This window comes from Cervus canadensis, chromosome 28, assembly GCF_019320065.1.
Source record: "Cervus canadensis isolate Bull #8, Minnesota chromosome 28, ASM1932006v1, whole genome shotgun sequence".
In the NCBI taxonomy this organism is placed as follows: Eukaryota; Metazoa; Chordata; class Mammalia; order Artiodactyla; family Cervidae; genus Cervus; species Cervus canadensis.
In genome coordinates this window covers 48,856,202-48,862,764 of record NC_057413.1, presented here as the reverse complement: position 1 = coordinate 48,862,764, position 6,563 = coordinate 48,856,202, and the positions used below count along the sequence as shown (strand labels likewise).

The 6,563-nt window shown below is 57.1% G+C and overlaps 1 long non-coding RNA gene across 1 annotated transcript; it reads left to right on the top strand.

The window, feature by feature from the left end:
- Nucleotides 1–3,081: 3,081 nt before the first annotated feature.
- LOC122430133 lies at nucleotides 3,082–6,011 on the top strand. The gene is made up of 3 exons (XR_006266237.1): nucleotides 3,082–3,254; nucleotides 4,716–4,863; nucleotides 5,877–6,011. It is a non-coding gene; the product is annotated as an uncharacterized LOC122430133 (long non-coding RNA).
- The last annotated feature ends 552 nt before the right edge of the window (nucleotides 6,012–6,563 follow it).

The following is a 6,563-nucleotide window of genomic DNA, read 5'->3' as shown; positions in this document are numbered from 1 at the left end:
TCCCCACCTCCCTGCAAGGCTGGCCTTCTTCCTCATTTTTGTCCATCCTCCAGAGGTGAGGTCTGTGATTGTCAATGCCTCTTCTTTTTTAAAAGTTACTTTTTATTTATTCAGTTGCACCGGGTCTTTGTTGCGGCATGAGGGATCTTCAACCTTTAATTGAGGCATGTAGGATCTAGTTCCCTGACCAGGGATCGAACCTGGGGCCCCCTGCATTGGGAGTGGGGGGTCTTAGCCACTGGACCACCAGGGAAGCCCCTGTCAGTGTCTCTTCTCTTGCTTGTTAGCTTCAGGGGCCTACATCTCCTTTTCCTGCCTCTTCGTGGCCTTTGTTCCTGTTGGGGTCGGGCTGCTGTCCTCTTGTCATCTGCAGGCATTCCTTGTATCCTCTAGTCTAGATGTTAATCCTCGTCTGTTTGGACATGGCGAGGATCCGCTATCATTCTGTCATCTTCGGGCACTTTGAAACCTAACTCCTCTCCCTCCGGCCTGCTGCCCGGCTCCTCTCTGAGCGGAAGGCACAGGTGAGGCCCTTCTCACTGTCTCTGCCCTTTTGGTAAATGCCAGGCATCCAGGAGAGGGTAGAGTCTGCGCCAGGAACTTGCTCTCAGCCCAGGGATGGGGCACAGGGGCACGGAGGGGTGCCCGGCCCTGGCCTGCCCCCGGGGTTCCTGGTCAGGGCCTCTGGGCCCAACTGGTCAGGGTTCCTTCCTTCCACACACACCAGCGCTCGGCTGATCACCGTGTTGGGCCTGGGGCCTCCAGCTTGATCAAGACCCTGCCCTTGGCCTCAAAAATGCCCACTCAGTGCGGCAAACAGCCTGGCCGCTGCCCAGGGTGGTGGCTGGGCTGAAGCCACACAGAGAGGACACTGCAGGACGCAGACTTGGACCACTGCCAGCGTGGGCAGGGAGGGCTTCCGAGAGGAGGTGCCTTTGGTCTGGGCTTTGCAGGAAGCCCGCACATTCTCCAGGCCTCTGCAAGGCCTTCGTTCAAGCCCGGACGGGATCGGGAGCCCAGCCTTTCATCTTCCTTTCCAGGGAACATCCCTTCTAGGTCTTTCCCTTTCATGGAGTTGAGGGGGTCTTTGCTCCTAGCTTCTCCTTCTAAACAGGGGTCAGGATGGCTCACAGGGAAGGGAGGCGGCTTGGGGATTAGCAGATCTGCCTCCCATCCTTGCTGCCCGAGTGACCTTGGCCAAGCCCCACTTCCTCTCCGCAGTCCCCTGGTGTGAATGTGAGCATGGGGTGGAGACGTGTGCTCCCAGAATCCTCTGGGATCCAACATGGCAGCCATGCATCGTCCCGTCTTCTCCACAGCCCTCAAGGGACGGGGACCTGGAGGTCACCCGGAGTCCGTGGCCCCAGGCCCTCCGCGGCGTCTCTGCCCTGTATACCACCTTGCTAACAGCCCCGGGTTTGCTCTCAGACCCCTTCCTGCACTTTCCTCACAACAGCTCCTGTGAACAAAGGAGGTCCCGTGGGCCAGGTGCCGTGCTGGTGTTTTACACCCATGGCCTGGTTTACTTCTCACAAATCTGCAAGGTGTGTACAACGCCTGTCCCCTTTGTGCACGTGATATGGTGGGGCTTAGACAGACTGAGCCACACGCCTAAGGTCACCCAGCTTTTAAGTGGCAAGACCAAGGTCCCAGCCCAGCTCCGCCTGCTCCAGAGTCCTTTTTCTAATTGCCTTCTCCCACATACCCATGGTAACTCCTTCCTAGGTTCCACCTACCTGGTTAGCATGCCCCAGCCAAGCCCTCCCTGTCGCCTTGATCCCCAACCTCTATCTCAGGCAGACATTCGGCCTCTCCCAGGCCCACTCCTACTTTCCCCTTGGCCACCTGCTTTCCCGGTGGACCCCCATCTGCCCCTTCTCCCAGCCTCTCTTCACTTCTCTGTACCCCCTAGAGTGTGGTCCAGGGGCTGGGTGCCCACAAAGGGTATCTGAGACCCCTCATGAAGCCCCCAGGCCTGCATCACAGGCTGAGAAAGGCCTTGGGTGGGGGATCCAGGTTTCACATTCTGGGGTGTCGTCACCCCACCCCCCATTCCTGAGGTTGAGCAGGTCAGCCATGGAGGAGGTGGCCCTCTAGGGCCCAGAGGGGCTGGGGACCTGGGCCTTGGCAGCTGGCCTGGCACATGCCCGACGTGGCCAGCCTGAAGGTGACGTGCCTGTCTCTCTGGAAGCTGCTGGCTTATCAGAGGGGAGTGAAGGGGCTGGGACAGCCCGTCTCCTGGGACGTGCCGGGACTCACGTCACCCGGGGGTGTGCATGTGTGCGTGCGTGCATGTGCCCGCCCAGGGCAGCCCGGCTGGGCCCCGGAGGAGGGGTGGTGGGAGCTCTCGATTCACCACAGGCTTCCCCTGCGTTTAACAGTGCAGTGTCTGGGACCCAGCAGGCCTATGGCCTGCTTTCGCTGTTATTCTTTTATAGTTAGGAGCTTAAATCACATTTTCTTTCCCCCCAAGGCAAACCCATCTTTCACATGGAACCCCAGCTGATCAGCATGTGTGTACGTATGTGTGTGTGTCTGTGTGTGTGCTGGACCAGGAGCACAACTGCCCAGGCTGCATCCTGGCTCCACTTCTCTCCCAGCTGCAAAGTCATCCTTCCGCAGACTCAGCTGCCACTCGTCAAGGAGGCCCACAGCACCTGGAATGGTTGTTGAGTTTGAAATGAAACCCGGGCTGTGCTGAGTGTAAACACCACCGTGCAACAGAGATGTGCATGTGGGGGGGTTGCTGGTCAGCATCTTCCATTTCTACTGAGCGCTGTGCCAGGGCCTGCAAGAATGGCTGATGGATTCCTGGCTCCTCTTGTTTAGGATTTAGCTCGTGCCCTTGAAAATGAATTGGGTTGCCTTGGCCCCTGAGATGTAGAAGCTGGTGGGGTGAATCCATTGGGTGAATGAATGGACGAAAGAATAAGTGAAGATACCTGATTTTGCAGGTGTTGAGGTAGAAGGTCACTGCCCAGATGGGAGGTTATGTGGGTGGGTGGGTGGAGGTGGGGCTGGACCAGATGGCTTTTGAGGTCACTTCCCATTGTTGGTTCTTTCCAGGTTCTGTGACGTGAGCTGACTTGTCCCATCTTTTCAAGAGCCTCTCACCCCAGACCCTCTGAGCAGCCAGTGCTGTGCTGGGCACAGTATTGTGTCTACACAGTCCTGCCCTCAGGGTTTCCTGGGTCAAGGAGAATTCCCAGTGAGCAGAGCCAAGGCTGATGCAGGACCTACGTGCTGGGCCACGGGTGAGGCTGGGGAGCGGAACACTCTTTGGGAGGTCATGGCTGGGTGTGGGGAAGGGGATTTTCAGTCCTCTGTGGATCAGCCTGGAAGGCTTCCTGGAGGAATCTGTGTTGAATCTCAGTGAGAGCACGCCTAGTCCCAGCCATCCCAGGTTTTTGGTAACTAGCATGCCCCTCCCCTCTGCTGGCCATGCCCCGCCTATGACCCTGGAGGGCAGGAGGGAGGGGTGCTGGCTGTGGCAGGCGTGGGAGCTCAGGAGCTGGCAGGTGTCAGTCCTTGCCGGCCCATCTGGCAGTCTCTAGGGGGGCTGGGGCTCTTAGGTGTGGTTCTGATGCTGTGTGGTCTTTGTTGTTCAGTCTAAGTCCTGCCCTTAGCTGGTTCTAACCTCTTAGAACCTGTTATCTCCCCTACAAATGAGTGGTCAGCAAAGGGACCACCAGTGTGAGCTCTGGGTGGGGGTCTGCTCGGAGCTGCAGCCCAGCCCCAGACCTCGTGCCCTGGGCTGAGTTGGGGGGTGGGGTGATCCTTCCTCTCTTTGCGGGGTCACCTCCTGGAGGGCCTTCTGGGGGCTGGAAATGACCCCCAGCAGAGTCGACTCCCTGGGTCTTGCACCCCCCACCCCCACCCCAGGTCCCTGTGCCCCGTTTTGTCCCCTCGGTATTACATTCCGCAGAGGAAAGTGATCCCTCACTCAAGGCCTGAGGATTACAGGCTGGAGAGAAGTCGGCGTTGCCCTGGGAACGCTCACGTAGCCCTTTTCCGTTTTCCCATCAGTGCCCTCCTCCTTCTGCCAAAGGCTGGGGGCGGGGGCGGGGGGGGGATGATCCTGGCTGAGGTTGGGGGGCTGATCAGCCCTTCCCTCCCTCTCTGAGGGTCAGCAGCCCTGGAATGGGGGTAAACTGTGCTGAGCTTCTAGTAGGCCTTCTCAGGAGGTGGTTAGGGGTCAGGGACCCTGGGGTCTCCAAGTGTCTGGGCTCCCCTGCCCCCTCACTTCTACCCTGACGCCCCTCCTAGGCTGAAGCCCCTCCACCCCTACTAAGCTGGGGATTTCCGCAGGCTGAGCCAACCGCCTGACCCTCATTATGGCGCCTTCATCCAGTTGGGGTTAAGCTCCCGGTGGCCTTCCCTGCCCCCCGCCCCAGAGGCCAGGCCGGGGGTCAGAGATTCAGGAGGCTCAAGCCTGCTGGGTCCCCTCGGGGAAGGGCTGTTGGCTCGTCTTCTCCCTGGGGCCCCAGGGGTGGAGAGGCAGCTTGCCCTGGGGGTCTGGGTGGACAAGGGAAGATGTGCAGGGAATGCTCCGGGAGGAGAGGGTGGTCCTTCAGGGAAGAGGGAGCTGATGGCCTTTAGAGGGCAGTGAAGTCGAGAGATTAGAAATCCCAGGGGCTGCTTTCACAAATGTAGAGTCATCTAGAAAGAGTTTTAAAAATACTCAGCCCCACGCCTCCTGATTTTTATTTCATCAGCCAGGACTGGAGCAAGCATTGGTATTTAAAAAAAATCCTCCTCGGGTGGCTCTCATATTCAGCCAGTTTGAAAATCACTGCTCTACCTGACGACGCCCCATGGTACTGCCAAGGAGACTGATGAGCCATCAGAAGGCCCTTGAGGGAGGTAACTTCACCAGCTGGGCAAGACTGGGTTGGAACTTGGGACAGGCCACTTCCTCTTGGCTTCCTCCATCTGCTGGAGGCTTGCCAGGTCTCACGTAATTATTTGGGTCCTTCGGAGCTGTGTGACTGAGAACAAGTGTGCCTGGTGATACTAGGCCCCAGTGATAAGAAGAGAAGGAGATGATGCCTATAAGGCCCCAGCAGCACTTGGGGGAAGGGTAGCCATTGTCCTTCTGCTGGGGCCAGGGTCTAGGCAAGGCCTCCACCATCTTATCCATCAAACAGGCGCGACCCTCAGAACTCCAGCTACTCTCAGGTAGAGTAGGGTAGTGGATATCCTTGAGGTTCCCTGGGCCCTGAGAGGGAGCTGGGAGGTGCAGGGGAAGTGCCGGAAAGAAGGGTTCCCTCACCCTTGAACCTCACACCTTTCTTGTTGGGGGTGTCACTGTATCCTGCAGATATAGAAATGGCCACCAGGTGTCACCCTCAGCTCATGCTTGAAGTGAAGGCAGTGCAGAAAGAGGGAAAGGGGCTGGGTGGAGAGGAAGGCACGTCTCCGGGAATGAGTGAACTTGGAGAGTGCCTGATGCTTTGGGGGCGGGGGGGCGGGGGAGAGGCTGTTAATTTCTGCAGGAAGGTGCTCTGCAAAGGTTCATTTGTCTGCCTTCAGAATTCTCCTTCCCATGCTGATGGCAAATCACAATTCAACAGGTTCTTTATAGGGCACCTGTTGCACACAGGGGTGGGGGGGTGGAAGGGTTGGGGGACAGGGGTGGAGGGGGGAGGTGGGGGGAGGCTTAAGAATCTTACTGAACACCTACTCTGTACCAGATCCTATACACACAGGAGGCCACTCAATATTCATAGCAACCTGGTAAAGTAAGTACCATGATTAGTCCCATGTTACAGGGCAACTGAGGCTTATACTGATTATGTGTTGGGCCCAAGGTCACCCAGCTGGACAAAGTTGGAGGCTTGTCTAGAGCCTAACTTCTTTCTCCTTTACCCATTTAGTCAGGGGACAGGAAACCTGCAACGGTCTTCCCACCAGGCTGGGAGAGGATGTGGTGGGTGGCGACCCAACCCTGCCTGGCTCTGCTAATCAAGAACCAGCGAGGAGCTCAGAGAGGCCTGCTGCCAGCCTGCCGGGTGCGGGTTGATGGGGGGGGGGGGACCTGTGCTCACTGGGGTGGGTGGAAGTAGGGTTTGGGTGCAGGCTGGGTGTCAGGCAAGGGCAGGCCACAGACACAGCAGCAATGAGGGGCTCTCACCACCTGCACACACACTCCTTGGAGCAAACTTCCCAGCTCAGAGTTACTTCAGTTTCCTCACCTGTCAATTCTAGGGGCCAACTTTGCTCATCCAATACCTTGTCCCTGTCCCCTGCTGGACTCTGAGCTGACCACTCCTTGGGTCAGGTACTAAGATGGACATGATCTCAGCCATCCCTCACCTGCAACCCTCCACCTTCAGCTTAGATCAGCTTTAAAGTTTCTTTGATTATGCCGCTTACCAATGAAACAATTGCTGAGCATGCATCTGTAATAGAAACATATTTTCATATTGTTTACTTTGTAAAACACACACTAAATGGAAAAAGATGAGATGAAAAAATAAATGTCCTAATATTTTCCTTCTGCACCTCCGTTACCCACACTCCCCCCCCTCCAAGGGCACTTTAGATCCAATTGCTCCAGGAAA